At 34.4% G+C, this 16,627-nt stretch overlaps 1 pseudogene; it reads left to right on the top strand.

The window, feature by feature from the left end:
- Positions 1-11,710: 11,710 nt before the first annotated feature.
- LOC138831882 (peptidyl-prolyl cis-trans isomerase A-like) lies at positions 11,711-16,226 on the top strand (annotated as a pseudogene).
- Positions 16,227-16,627: the final 401 nt, after the last annotated feature.

The raw sequence follows: 16,627 nt of genomic DNA on the forward strand, positions 1-16,627 counted from the left end.
CAATTGTGGCTAAGGCCTATCATCCTAGCTACTGAGGATGTTGAGATCTGAGGATGGCAGCTCATAACAAGAAAGACAAGCTATGACAAGAAAGTCCTTATCTCCAATTAACCAAAGATAAGGTGTGGCACAAGTGATAAAAATGCCAGCCTTGTGTGAAATAGCTAAGGTTCAGTGCCCATGCTCTGAGTTCCAGATGCACTACCTAATTGATATAGCAACTAATTCTAATAAATTGACATATAATTTTTTCATATGTTCCAAAAATTTTTGATACAAATTAAATCAAGTAATGAAGACACATGTCTTTATGAGATAAGGTGGATTTTAATCTAGAAATGGATCATGTATTGCTTGAATGAAAAAGGGGTAGACATAGTTTATAATGCATTCTAATTCTAGTATTTACTTTATATATGTGAGTATATGTGAGGTGCACATATATATGAGATGTATACATACATATAGAGAAATATATATATATAGAGAGAGAGAGAGAGTGATAAAACAAAAACAAATGTTGTTCAACAGGTTGTAATGTGTGTGTCATGTTAGCACTTGAAAAACTAAGGCAGAAACAGTGTGATTTCTAGGGAAGCTTATCTTACAAAGCATACTCTGTCTCAAGTACACACACAAACACACGCACGCACACACGCACACACAAACACACACACACACACACACACACCTCAAATTTCAAAATGAAACAAAAAACTACCCATAAAAATTGTTCTCATATAAACAAAAATATGCAAATAGGTGTATTATTCTGGCTATGACAGATTCTTTAGATTCTTTTCTGATGTGTATATGGAAAACCTTTCTTTTCAGGTTCATGTTTTCTTTTTTTATTGTTTTTTTTTTTTAACTTGTGAAAATACCGTACAGAGGGGTTACAATTACATGAGCAAGGCAATGAGTAGATTTCTTATCAAGCATTGTTGGCTCCTCCTTTGTTTCCCCTTCCCATCCCTCCCCACCCCCGCCCCCGTCCCTGTCCCTGACCTTCTCCCCCAACCTCCCCCCTTTCCCCCCCAAAGTGCCAAAGTTGTAATGTTTGTTTTTCCACATAATGTCTTGTATATTTCATTGTTGCAATGGGTCCACCTGTAACCCTATTTAAACAATTTGTTTTTTCCTTTCCTCTCCCCAAATTATACCAACATCACAGTGTTCTAGCAATACTTTTAAACATTTACTTGAAAAAGTTTTTGAAATATATCCAGTTTTTAAACTTATTCACTTTTTTTACTGTGTAATTCAAATTCCTTTTTTTCACAAGATCACTGAAAATATTTTGCTTTGCCTCTCCAAAGGTGCTTTAGGTATTTGCAATTTGGACAATCAACTCTGATATTAAGCAGTGAGTGAAAATGTTTTATTTGGAAAATGTTGTGACACATTTTTTATTAGAACTGAAAGCTCTATCAAAGTCTTTTAGGAAATATTTAACATAAAAATAAAAACCTTCAAGGTAACAATTTATTCCCTGAATCCAGCTTTGGTTCAAAAGTGTGCAGATGCTTCACTATGAACCCAAGGCCCGGTGATGGGTCTCACTGAGGTACAACACTAGTATGAAAGCATTTTCACAATAGATCACACGTATGCCCATTATTGATATATATTTCTAGACTCCATTCTAAAGAAAAATTCTGAAGGTTCACCAAGGAAACTAAAAAATAAAAGTAGTAGACACTTTGGTGGGAATGGTATGTAATAGCTTAAACATTCAATATAAAATTAGTAAGGGCTGTTCTTCATCTAAACTGGATATGCTCTTGGGGAATAATCTCCTTTGTGTACAGAATAGTTTCTCCATTTAATTTCCTACGCAATTTAAAACTTGATGAATTGATTTCATTAGCACATTAAATCTGCATAGAACTTGCATTGCCCATCTCTCTTAACACAAACTAAAGTTAAATAAAAATAAAACATCCACTGTTGTTGTTTGAGATTTCATGTGGGTAGATTGGGTTCTGACTGATTGCCTGCTCTTCATTATCTCATCACAAGTTGCATTGATTAAGATGAAAGTAGCTATACTTACATCTTTTCAACACCTTATTTAAAGCTTATTTCAAACTTTTATTCATTTTAGAGATTGTGCATTATACAGACTTGGTATAGTTTCCAAAAATTCTTTCAGTCTGTAACATATTCAAGTATTTTGATTTATTTTTACTTTGCAAAGTACAACTCCTTTCATCTAGGACCAATATCTAAGAAGAACTTGAGATATTTACTAGGCAGTGATAGTTTCATAGGGTAGATAAAGGTCAGTAACCATACTCTATTCTCTAAAGAAAGTGGCAGCATTTTTGCTTTTTTTTTATTGTGAAAATACCTTACAGAGGGGTTACAATTACATGGGCAAGATAATGAGTACATTTCTTATCAAGCATTGTAGCCTCCTCCTTTGTTTCCCCTTCCCATTCCTTCTCATCCTCCCCCCACCCCCCACCCAATTTTCCCCGACCCCCCTCCTAAGTTGTAAAGTTCGTTTTCAACATAACAACTTGTACATCTCATTGTTGCAACGGGTCCACCCTGTATCCTTATTTAAACGACTTGTTTTCCCTTTCCCCTCCACAAATTATACTGACATCAAATACAGTGAAAGCAGGGATTATACTGTAGGGGAGGGACATACAAAGCAACAAAGAAATAATCTTTAAAATGCATTAGAAACAATTGCATGAAAACAAAAACATTTGAATACTTATCTAGGGGTTCATTTCACCTAACATCAACTTATCTGACCTTTTCTGCTTGTCTCAGACATTTACTAGTTATTGCAAATAAGGAAAATCATGAGACTTATGTTTCTTTGGGCCTGGCTTACTTCACTTAACATAATTTTTTCCAAGTCTTTCCATTTCTTAACAAATGGGCAAGGTCATTCTTTCTGATGGAGACATAGAATTCCATTGTGTATATATATATACCATATTTTCTTGATCCATTCATCTACTGAGGGGCATCTGGTATCATTTTTTTGTTATTATTAAGGCATTGTACAGAGGGATTACCTTTTCATGAATTAGGTTACAGATACATTTCTGTTTTTGACAATGACACCTCTTCCTTCACTTTCCCCCAGCTTCTTCCTCCCATTCCTGCCCACAAGTTACATAGATCAGCTTCTAGGAAGCAAAAACAAACATTAGCATATCAAATGCCTTGTAACTTATACCTATAAAATGCCTTAACAACAACTATAACAACAACAACAAAAACTTTCCATTTTGTGTAATTCATTTTGATAAATAATATTTTAAATGTTCAGAGAATGTCTTGCGTAGGTTACCATGTCCAGTTATATTTCAGAGCTGGCTTCCACTTATGAAAGAAAATATGAACCATTTGTATTTCAGAGCCTTACCTACCTCATGTAACATGATTTGTTTTAAAGAACCATTCATTTATCTGCATATTACATAATTGTATTCTTTCTAATACCTGAATAATACTCTATTGTGTATATGTCCCACATTTTTTGGTCCACTCATCTATGCATATATTTTTCTCTTCTTTTTTTTCTTTGTCCAATAATCCATAGCATACTTCTGGAAACCAGGTGTGCATTTAAATAAGCTTCCATCAGAAGACGCCGAGAATATTTGAATTATCTCACATCTAATGTTTACCACAAAAAATTAAATCAAATAACATCTTATCTGATTTGAAGCAAGGTCATATGTTTTGTACTTATTTCTTCTGTTAAATATCTTAAGAGTACAAGTCTAGAAGTATGTATTTTATCATTTTCATTGAAAAAATCATTTTAACAGTCATATGATGTTAATCTCCAAATTATAGAATATTTATCACTAAAAAATTAGACAACGATATCTCATTACAAAGAAAACATTCTTAATAATGAATTGATTTTCTATTTCCTTGGATATTACTAAATTTAAAAAAAGAATAAATACAATATACCTGATATTCTTATGACTTATTCACTGAGTTCTGAGTTAAGAATTTAGATTGTACTAAATAATCATCAAATCTTCTTCCTGAGATACTAAGATATGTATTTCATTGGTGTTTGGCTAGGATAAATCGAGGCATAGGAAATAATAATAAATCAAGCATCAACAGCCCTTGAATATATATCTTTGAGATGCATTTAAATATTTCACTATGTTCCTATAAAGAATCATGCCTTATTCTCTTTTCATAATCTGTCATTGTCTAAAGCTGAGGAAGATAAATGAAAAGGAAGTGAAATGACGAAATATATAAACTGAACATGCTCATGTTTTATTGTCTTTTTGGTGAGGAGAACAGTTCTTTTCTCAGTTACTCACTTGGTTTCCTATAGTAGGATATATGAAGTCTGGAACCAATTCCTTCATGATAGCTGTGATAAATTAGTGACTGAGTGAGGTTACAATTTTGCAAGTTGATGTCAGCACTGATGACCGAAGAAATGAATTGCTTCAGGTTATAATAAAATGATAACCAAAAGGAATAATGATAATCACCTCCTTCTAGATTTGTTGATTTATAGCAATGGCAATTCTTCTAGATATTTTTCTTTTTAGTCAGTATTAAATTACGTACTTGCTTGTATTAAAAGTTCAGGCAACAGCTCTTATATTTATGAAACAATTTTCCCTGGATAAGACAAATGGCTTGGCTCAACAAAATCCTGGTGGCTGCAAGGTTTTGGCTGTAGGCAAGTAAGATGAGTTCCAATTAAAAGAAGGAAGTTATGTGCACTAGGCTTTCATCAATGGTTCTGTGTGTGTGAATGAAAAAGACAGACTGAATGGAAATTCATGAATACAGAAAGTACTGGCAGACAGTGCTTTCCCAGAACCCTATCTTCGCCTGAAAGATCTAGCAAGCTTATTGCTTGGACCATGGCAGTCAGTTGAATAACCATAGTTGATAGATGGCAAAGATTTAATAAACAAAACCTTGACTCTAAAAATAATGCTAGGCAGAGACTCTATTTACAAGGATAATCTTTTAAACTAGGCCAATTCGTTGTTTTTCTAAGTCTTTAAGATGAAACTCTGAGTTAAATCCTTCAAGTGGAAAGACACTCAATGCTCTTTTCCCAAAGCATTTTGCTCTTGGGTGATTATCCCATTTATGAAATGAGCTGACAGCCAACTCTTAACAGTTGTTTCTTGGTGAAGTCAAGTTGAAGTGCAATTCTGACTCACAGGAGAACTGGTGAGAATATAGATCTAGCCATACTCATTGGAAATTCAAGAACCAACACTCAGTAGGATTCTATGGTTGATTTTTGATTGAATCATTAACCCTGCTGCTTTACTGGTAACTAATAATTTTCATTCATCTAATGAAGATTTATTAAGAAAGTAACATTACTCTGTCATCCAATATGCATCTCTGTTACATTTTAGCTTTCTCTTTCTAAGTTGGGTTCAAAATTATTTAAGGAGTTCTTATGAACAGGGCAATGATGATTCATAATTTTATTCCTAGCTACTCAGATCTTAGGAGCACAGTTTGAAGCTAGCCTAGGAAGGAAACTGCATGAGATTGTTAACTTCAATTAACTACTAAAAAAGCTGGAAGTTGAGCTGTTTCTCAACTTATAGAATGCTAGCCTTGAAGAAAAGAGCTCAGGACCCAGACCCTGATTTCAAGCCCTGAGACGAGAAAAATGTTCATATGAAAGCTGAGATTAATGAAGCCAGTAACCACAGCCATGTTTAACCACAGCACCTGCTATTCTATGCAGAAGTACACTTTATCGCCTCATTAATTTATTTCTAACAGAAAATACATGAGATGGTAAAATAGTATGTACAAATATTCTCTCTGTATATATATATATATATATATGTAAAATATATTAGTATATATGTATATGTATAATAGAGGTATAAATATAATTATAGCCATGAAGATTTGCTTGTCTGTTTACAATGTTCAATACTGTCACCATGAAAACTTAATATGAAATGTGCATTTATTCATTTAATTCTCCAAATTGTTGTTAAGTACCTTTTGATATCTCAAGCTATTGTTGAAAAGGAAAACACAGTATCTCAACTCAAATTCCTGTATTGACACAACACATCTTGATGTTCTTGCCTTTCCTTGTACATCCATGTGTCTTTATTAAATTTAAAATTTCTCTTGAAGTTAAAGGGTCTTTCAGGCATAGATGAAGTGGATGGCCCTTTGGAGAAATTAAAAATAAGGATAATTCTCATTGGGGGCCAAATTTTCACACTATATTTTTAGGGAGAAATCTGAGCCAGTACCATAGTTCCTGTAAGGTGGACGTTCAAATAGAGCTGGAAATTAAATTTGTACATATTCCATCACTTGGATTACATCCGCAGAAATGATGAGTTCATTTCAAATTTCAAAAATGGTATTATTGGGCTGGGGAGGTGCCTCAGTGGTAGAGTGCTTGCCTTGCATGCATGAGGCCCTGGGTTCGATTCCTCAGCACCACATAAGCCAAAGAAGCCAGAAGTGGCACTTGCTCAATTGGTAGAGGACTAGCCTTGAGCTGAGAGCTGAGGGACAGTGCCCAGACCCAGAGTTCAGGCCCCACGACAGACAAAAAAATATGACACACAAAAAAGGTATTATTTGGCAAGTATGATTCTAAATCTATTCCAGAAGCTTTGAGTTCCATAATCTATAGGTATGGATTTCCTAACAATTTGAGCTAAAATGATGTAGCATGCTGTCTTTTAAATTTTTATTTATGGAGGGCAAATTATTTATATCACTTGTCTTCAAACTAACTAAATGACTTATTACAATGTCTATTTTTTTCCTGAATTTTCTTCAGGTAAAAGAATAAGAATAAAAGATAATTCTAGATTATAGAGTCACACTACATAACACAATAGTTGATAAAAATGTACTCATTACCTTGCCCATGTAATTGTAACCCTTCTGTATGTTATTTTCACAATAAAAAATGAAATAAAAGTTATTTTTAATAAATACATGTTTTATTAAGATAATAATGATTTTGTGACATCAATATTTTTTATTGAGGCTGAAAAATCACATATTTTATATTCCATTCTTATCTTAAACTTATAGGACTCCAGGAACTAAACATGTCTCTTAATCACAGTAAAAACAAAACAAAATAGATTCTTCCAGAGTTGTTCTTCAGCTCTTGAAGCCAGAGTGATTTTTCAAAAATGTGTGGAAAAATTAAACATGACCCTAAGCAGGAAAGAACAATGTTAGATGATAAACAATGCCTTTTTCTGCTGTGCCAATTTGCCATGAATGATTCAAAAGAGAAAATTTGTGGAGCAGAATATGGTTGCTATGAAATTACAGAGCATAGCAGCAGCGAAGAAATGCTAGGAGTATATAATTGCATGTGGGCTGAATTAATTTGATGTTTTTCCAGAAATTTTAAAATGGATACACTTAAATATATACATATTTAAGATTAATAATCTAAGTATAGGCAATCATTAGGTGTTTATCAATTGCTCTAAAAGTTTGAGAGTTTTTTAAATGGTAGCTTATTTAAGTATCTTTGTAGATTTTGAATGTTAATATGATAACCATTTTTGTCCAATCAATATAGTTCCTTATGTAAGAAACACAGCTGGATGGACAAAAGAAAAGAAATGAAATAAAAACACCGATAACCATTTTTGAAATGGCAAACTAGTAAAAAAAAAAGATTATATAGAATTTGTGAAAAGATACCCTTTTCAGACAGTTGTAAATAAATTTTAATAGCTGCTTTTCAGTTTGAAAAATGCTTTCTCTCCTATTATGCTGGATTTCAAATTTGCTAATTCCCCACCACATTTTAACAACTACAAAAATCATTTGTGTGTGTGTGTATGTGTATGTATATATATATATATTCTATTTTTATCTTTAAGCAAATTCTATTTTTCTCTTTAACCAACTGCTCATGAGCTCAACTCTTTGATTTATGAGAAAGGGTGTCCCTAACTATATCTACACTGATGTAGTATATGTGAGCCTCTTGACCCCCTGAATAGTTAGGATTAAGAAGGTAGCCACCACATCTGGCTACTTAAAGATTTACACATAAATTCTTAATTTCAAAACCTTCCTAAAATGTTAAGACAAATTGGTGGCAACATTTTTGTTGACTTTGCTATTTCCTATTGTATGTCTGAGTGATTAATAGAAAAACTGTATTAGTTTAATAAAGTTGGAGTTGAATCTCAAATCACTAACAGCTCAGCATACAAGAATAGATGCTGACAGCAGCAAGATAGGAAGATTGGTGAGGGAACGAGCAGAATATGAGAGGCAAATGTAACTACTGACTTCTTCCCATGCCCAATTTCCTTGTTGGTTTGCTTTGGGATATATCATATATAACCTTGTTTAGACAAGTTTATTAGTTTATATAATACCCTGAATGCTTTCAGGTATAGCAATCACCTTAAGGATTAACAGTATTTAGAGTAGAGGCCTAAGGCATAAGCTATATTAATATTCAGTTCATACAAACTGAGGGGAAGAAAAATATTTTTTTAATTGCTAATTTCCAAAGTTTTTTTAAGTCCCCAAATCTTACTATTTACAATGACTTAGTATTTCCATTTGGGTTTATGTTTAAATTTTGCATAAGAGACATAAACTTAGAGAATTATATATGAAAATCTTTGGGGGGGGAAACAAAGACAGGATTCAAAAATATATATAAAGTTCTATTTTTCTTATTTTTAAATTTATGCCAGTTTCAAATAAGCAAAGAAAAATAGGTGATCCCAAAATAATATGTAGTGATAGAGTTATATTTTCTATTTTCTATGACTTGAGGTAATATACACACCTCCTTGAAAGTTGTGGGTAAATAGATCTGAGTGAAGAATTAATGGCATGTTTATGGAATTGGATGTACATAGTCAAGAAGTGAGAGCTTGCAGAGATAAATGGTTTGCATCCTCTTTAGATTGAGCAAATAGAGAAATAAACAAACTGGCAATAACTGAGCTTTGCAGATAGGCCATATCATGCATTTATCTTTATATTTCTAAAGGACATATTGTTCATCACTTTATACTACTTTAGTTTTTACTTGGAAATTATCAGGTTCTTCAAGATTTTGATGTAAAAGCCTGGGTATAAAAAGAAACAGGGCAAGAAAGAATTTATACAAAAGTAAAAGGGAACCTTTGTGTTTTTATACACTTTATTTCTCACAACAATTTTAGCTTGTCAAGCAATTAAAATTATTCTGGAGCAGAAACAACCCTACTTGGGTTTGATTCTTTTATGAATATTTATCATTTCATATTATGCATATACACAGTAAATAACATATTGAAAATACTTTCAATTTACTTTTTGTGGCTTAGCAAGTGCTACTACAAATAAAATGCACATAAAACCTTAATATAATGCCTTGATAACATTTAAGGTCTTCAGAGGAATAATATTTATTGTGTATTTAAGTAATTGAGAAAAACTACCCATGGGAAAAACAAGTCCTTAAACAAGTCTTAAGGAATAGGATTGTCAAAGGTGAGAAAAGTAAAGAAAAATTTTGAAGTGATACTTTCTGAGATGAAGAAGTTCATATTTTGAGTTCACCCTACACAAAAAGTTTATTACATTCTTTGAACAACAATAATGATGTGCTCTTAGCTACTTAAGAGCTGAGATCAGGCAGATAAAAGTTCTAGGATAATAAAATTCCTCCAAAAAAAAGAAAAAAAATTATGAGAATCAATTTTGTGGAAAAAAGCTAACCTTGGTGACAAATGTTTTGATCCCAGCTACAGTGGGGAACATAAAATAGGAGAATCATAATCAGATGTGGATTGGAGATATGGCTTAGATATAAACCATCTGCCTACTAACACTTCCTATGCTCTGTCCTCTGAAGAATATTGGTCAGTGTTAGAATGTGAATGTGTCGGTCTGGCTGCTCTAGCATCACTTCATTCGCACAGTTTTGAAAACATAACTATGGTTTGAGACAGAATAGAAATCTTACCAAACCTAATGAGTTAAAAATGAAGTCACAGCCAGCTGAGTAAGACAGACAAAGTGTAGCCAAGGATGTTGAGAGACATGTGGAAAAACAAATGCTGCCTTTGCAGAAATTGAGGAGCTCAGAGCTTTTACGTGTATAAAGGAGAAAACAAGGCTCACAACACCTAGTGGGTGTCAGTGAGTTAACTGGTTCACAGACACACATAGAGAAGTGTGATGCACAGATGAGCAACTGACAGAGCAGGACAGAAATAGACCTAATGCTCTGGGGTTCAGATATTTTTCAAAAGTTTCCTGGGTTAAGATTCTGAGCCATGATCCACATAAAATATCAATCACTCCTTCACAGAAAAATCAGCCATATTGAAGAAGATGAAGTAGCCTTTCAAGTTTAGGCAGCAATAAAGCTATATAACCTGGGGTTCAGTGCATTTCAACTGCTTCCTAGGCCTATTTTGCATCCACAGTGTCTCAATTCTTTCACCATAGGTCATGTCTTTAGTACAATACACGGGTGCTTAAATCGAGACCTTCTGATTCCAAGATGGCTTCACAGTTCATGCTCTGAATTGGAGGCAGCTGTGTTTTGTTAGAGGGAAAGAAAGAAAAAAATATCATGACTGAATAAAACAAATCAATTTTGTGATCGTGACTGAAGTGCAGGCTGAAGAAATGCCTGTGTGGGTGTGATTGTATAAAACTGCAAAAGCCACAGTTAATAACTACTGTAAAATCCCAACCCTAATAGTCAGTTATCCAAACTTCAGATTGATAAAGATGTTAGACAATTCCAGAGAAAACCAAATAACAATATTTCCTTTTAAAAAATTATATGGTATCGATGAACTTGTGAGATATTATAGTTTTCATACAAAATTTGTGTGAAGAATGTATGGTTAACTTCTGTGATTAACTTCCTATTTTGATAATATCATGCAGTTTAAAAGGCAATTATCTTATTTTTCTCACTTCTGTGGTATATACAATGAATCATTGTCTACTTTTCCCCCTTTCTCTCCTTCATTCTTCTACTCTCACAGATTAAGGTCTAGTATATGCATTGTTTGCAAAAATAACCTACAAATAAAGAAAAGTGACAAATGGTTGGGTTGGGAGGGATAGATGAGAATGTTGAAAGGAACTACATGGATCAAGATGTACTATCTTCCTATTTTTCCCCCACAATTCTCCCTAAACCTATTAATTTCTGGTCTGCTGAATCCTTCTTTGATGTTCTTACCCCATTAGTCCATAGTTGTTTGATGTTGAATAGATTCTATCTCTTGAATTAGATTTATCTTCAGCCATTTTGTCTGTGCAACTACACGACTCTGGTTGATGTTTGCCTTAAAATAGCATTTTAGCAGTTTACTTTCTAGCTGTTATTTTCATACCAAATGAGCAGAACAAGCCAGAGAAACACAAGAAAAATGGTGAGTCTGGGTATTTCATCTCCCACTCATAATAATCACGTGACAGAACAGTTAATGAATAATCCAGAGGAGAGTTCCCAAAAAGCTCTACAAACACTACTGGTAAACATGGTGAATGAAAAGATTGAAAGCCTGTAAAGGACTCAGTGTGAGCATGATAGGGAGTGAGATAAGGTTAACAAAAGATTAATACAGGAACTTCGCAAGCATGATGAGGCTAACCAAAACTTAATGTAGGATTCTCATGAACATGAGGAAGCTAATCAAAAAGTAATACAGGAATTGCGTGAGCAATAGAGGCAATCATGGAATCTGTAAGCAGAGAGCTGAAGGAATCCAGGGAGACCACAAAGGGAATGCTGAATGGAGCCCGTCAGAAGGAAAGGGAGTCCAAAGAAACCATAACAAATCAACTAAGTGATTTAAGAAACAACACTGAACACCAAGTTAAGGAAGTAAAGAAGTTCATACAAGATCTAAAACAAAACTCCAACAAAAATTTTGAAGTCTTGAAAGCAGACCAATTAAGCCACAAAACAAACTTGTCCAAATTCAGAAACATCGAATTTATGCCCTGCATGCTCTCATACCACAAGGGAATAAAATTAGACTCAACACCAAAAGCCACCAAAGAAAGTCCTGTAATACATGGAGACTGAACAGCATATTGTTGAGTCACCAGTGGTTTATGGAAGAGAGAAAGGAAATTCAAATGTTCATGATATTCAACAAAAATGAACACACAAATTACCAGCTCCTCTGTGACACAGCAAAGACAGTACTCATAGGCAAGTTTAGAGCTCTGAGTTCCTACATCAACAAATTAGAGATATCTGAAACCAACAATTTAATGAGACATCTTAACCTCCTTAAAAAATAGCAGCTAGTTAAACCCCAATCCAATAGACAGAAAGAAATAATTAAAATTAAATCAGAATTAAATGAATTAGAATCAAAAAAAATAGAAAGAATCAATAAAACCAAGAGTTGGTTCTTCAAAACATTAACAAAATTGACAGACCCTTAGTAAATCTTATCAGAAAAAGAAGAGAACACACCCAAATGAACAAACTCAGAGATGAGAAACAACCAAGATTTGGAACATTATAAAGGAATACTTTTCAAACATTTATGCTAACAAGTTTGAGAATCTGGAAGAAATGGATGAATTCCTAGAAAATATTGACATGCCAAAACTAAACCAAGAGGTGTTAAACCAACTTAACAGACCCATATCAAGCATGGAAATAGAAACAGCAATAAGAGACCTCCCATTTAAGAAAAGCCCAGGACTGGATGTATTTACAGTGGAATTCTACAAGGCCTTCAAAGCAGAACTCACACCAATAACTCTCCAACTCTCCAACTCTTTCTATGAAGCCAGGCAGAAACTCATCAAAGAAAGAGAATTACAGGCCCATTTATTTGATGAACATCGATGCAAAACTTCTCAACAAAATTTGGCCAATCGACTTCAACAACTCATCAAAAAAATCATATGCCACCATCAAACAGGATTAATTTCAGGGACGCAAAGCTGGTTCAATACATACAAATCAATTAATACAATTCATCAAATCAACAACAGCAAGGATAAGAACCACATGGTTATCTCAATAAATGCAGAAATAGCATTTGACAAGATCCAGCACCCCTTTATGATGAAGGTTCTGGAAAAATTAGGAATTCATGGAACATTCCTCAATACGATAATGGCTGTATATGACAAACCTACAGCCAGCATTATACTTAATGGTGAAAAACTAAAGCCATTTTTTCTAAACTCAGGAATGAGACATGGAAGTCCATTCTCTCCACTTCTCTTCAATTTAGTATTAGAATGTCTAGCTACAGCAATGAGACAAGATGCAAACATAAAGGGTATCCAAATATGAAAAGATGAAGTAAAACTCTCCCTCTTTGCAGATGACATAATCTCGTATTTAAAGATCCCATGGACTCTGCTCCCAAATTACTCAAGCTGATTCGAAACTTTGGCAAAATACAAGAGTCTAAAATTAACCTTCAAAATTCAATGGCTTTTCTCTATGCCAACAATGAGAAGAGCGCAGCCGAAATCAGGAAAGCAACTCCTTTTGTAATAGCCCCACAAAAAATAAAATACCTAGGAATTAACTTAATTAAAGAAGTGAAGGACCTCTACAATAAAAACTTTAAAAACACGAGAAAGAAAATCAAAGCAGAACTTCGTAAATGGTAAAACCTCCCATGCTCCTGGATTGGAAGGATCAACTTTGTGAAAATGGCAATACTTCCCAAGTTTATCTACAAATTCAATGTGATACCTATAAATATTCCAACCTCATTCTTCAAGGAAATAGAAGAAGGAATCAAAAAATTCAGATGGAACAATAAAAGACCCCAAAGAGCAAAACCATCCTTAATAGAAAGAACAATGCAGGAGGAATATCAATACCAAATTTCAAACTCTACTACAAAGCCATAGTAATCAAAACAGCTTGGTACTGCCACAAGAAGAGACTGGAGGACCAATGGAATAGAATTGAAAACCCAGAAATGAACCCACAGACCTATAGCCATCTAATCTTTGATAAGGGAGCTAAAAAATAGAATGGAAGAAAGACAGCCTCTTCAGTAAATGGTGCTGGCAAAATTGGTTAACTACTTGTAGAAAACTAAAGCTAGATCCTTATATATCACCCTGCACCAGAATCAACTCCAATTGGATCATAGACCTTGGAGTCAAAGCAGATATCTTGAAAACATTACAGGACAGAATAGGAGAAACTCTAGGTCTCCTTGGCACAAGCCGAAATTTTCTTAATAGGGACCCAGAAAAACAAAATATCAAAGAAGTTCGGACAAATGGGACTACATGAAATTGCAGAGCTTCTGCATGGCAAAGGACATAGCTAGTAAGATCAATAAAAAGCCCATGGATTGGGAGAAGATCTTCACTAGCCATACAATAGATAAGGGTCTCATATCTAAAATATACTTGGAAATGAAAAAATTAAATTCCCCAAAAACAAATCCTCAAAGAAACAATTGCCCAATAAATAAGTGGGCTACAGACTTAAAGAGGAACTTCTCTGAAGAGGAATTAAGAATGGCCAATGGACACATGAAGAAATGCTCAACCTCTCTAGCCATAAGAGAAATGCAAATCAAACCAACATTGAGATACCACCTCACCCCAGTTAGAATGGCTATAATCAAGAACTCTAATAACAACAGATGCTGGAGGGGATTTGGCCAGAAGGGAACCTACCACATTGTTGGTGGGCCTGTAAACTTGTTCAACCACTTAGCAAAGCAGTATGGAAGTTCTTCAAAAGGCTACACATAGAGCTCCCCTATGACCCAACAATCCCACTTTTGGGCATTTACCCAAATGATCACAAACAAGACCATACTAAAGCTACTAGTACCTCTATGTTTATTGCATCATTATTTACCATAGCTAAGATATGGTACCAACCCAGATGCCTCTTATGATGAATGGATCAAGAAAATGTGATAGATAGATAGATAGATAGATAGATAGATAGATAGATAGATAGATAGATAGATAGATAGATAGATAGATAGATAGATAGATAGAATGGAATCCTATGCCTCCATCAGAAAGAATGACATTGCCTCATTTGTTAGGAGATGGAAAGATTTGGAAAAAATTATATTAAGTAAAGTAAGCCAGTCACAAGGAAACATAGGTCCCATGGTTTCCCTTATTTTCAATAACTAGTATATGTCTGGGACAAGAAGAAATGGTGAAAAGCTATGTACATATGACCAGATTAGATGTTGTTAAATGAAATGGACCCCAAGATAGGGACACAAGTGGTTTTTTCTTGCTTGCTATTGTTTCTAACATATTTATAGGGTACCATGTGATTTTTTTTTGTTGCTTTGTATTTTCCTCCCCTACAGGATAACCCCTGTTTTCACTGTATTTGATGTCGGTCTAATTTGGGGAGGAGAAGAGAAAAAACAAAATTTTTAAAATGTTTAAATACAGGTTGACCTATTGTAACAATGAGATGTTCAAGACACTATGTTGTAAATGAACTTTACAGCTTCCGCTTGGGAAGAGGGAGTGGGAAATTTGGGGAGGTGGGGAGGGAAGCGGTGGTAGGGAAAAAACAAAGGAAGAGGTAACAATGCTTGATAGGAAATGTCCTCATTACCTTGCTCTTGAAACTGTAACCCCTCTGTACAGTATTTTTATAATAAAAAAACAGTTAAAAATATGTACTGTCTTCATGAACTGCTTTGTTAAATGACAGTTTCTTTGTACAACTACTTCCAGATAATAAAAAAAGTATTTAAAATGGGCGTTTCCAACTTCTCTGTCCGTTGTGGTTACCAATCATGGGCATTCCCACAGTGTTCATCTAATTTGTCACCAAGAGCAAGAGCTTGGTCCAGATATCCTTCAAGCTGTTTGTAGAAAAAACTTCCAAAGACAACAGAAAACTTTCATCCCCTGAGCACCAGAGGGAAGGGTTCCTGTTTTGACAGGATTATGCTTGGATAATGGTGACTTCACATACCATAAAGGCACCACTGGTTGCGAGAAAGTCTGCGGAGAAACATTTGAGGATGAAAATTTGACGCCGATGCAGAAAGGTTCTGGCATCTTGTCCATGGCAAATGCTGGACTGAGCATACAGGGCTCCTAGTTTTTCATCTGCCCTGTGAAGACCGTTTGGCATGCGTGTGGTCTTTGGGAAGGTCAAAGAGGGCATGGAGGTCATCAAAGCCTTGCAGGGCTTAGGATCCTGGCCTGGCAAGACCAGCGTGCAGGTCATCATTACCGACTGCGGACAACTCTGAACACATTTGACTTTGTTTATCGTAACCACCAGACCATTCCTTCTGTAGCTAGGAAAGCACCCTTCGAGCCCAGCTGCTTGCAGTACTCTGAAGTCTTGGCCTCTTACTGCAGTTCTTTGGGTTCAGATGTTTTACTTTATCCCTTCCAAGTCTAGCTGGATGACAGTTACGTTTATAATTATGAATAAAAACTAAACAACAAAAATTGAAATAATCATACATACAATGTTTCTTCTTAATATTTTAGAATTTTCTTTTAAACATAAAATGCCTTAAATGCTACCTATGAGGTCTGGATTGCAATATCATAAAACTTGAAAATAATATTTATTTGTGATGATTGGTATTTTATGAGTGTGTCGAGAACTTTAGAGAAAAATCATTATCATTTATTCAGGTTT

The sequence above is a fragment of the Dipodomys merriami genome, unplaced genomic scaffold (assembly GCF_024711535.1).
Source record: "Dipodomys merriami isolate MVZ:Mamm:240054 unplaced genomic scaffold, mDipMer1.0.p SCAF_2, whole genome shotgun sequence".
NCBI lineage: Eukaryota > Metazoa > Chordata > Mammalia > Rodentia > Heteromyidae > Dipodomys > Dipodomys merriami.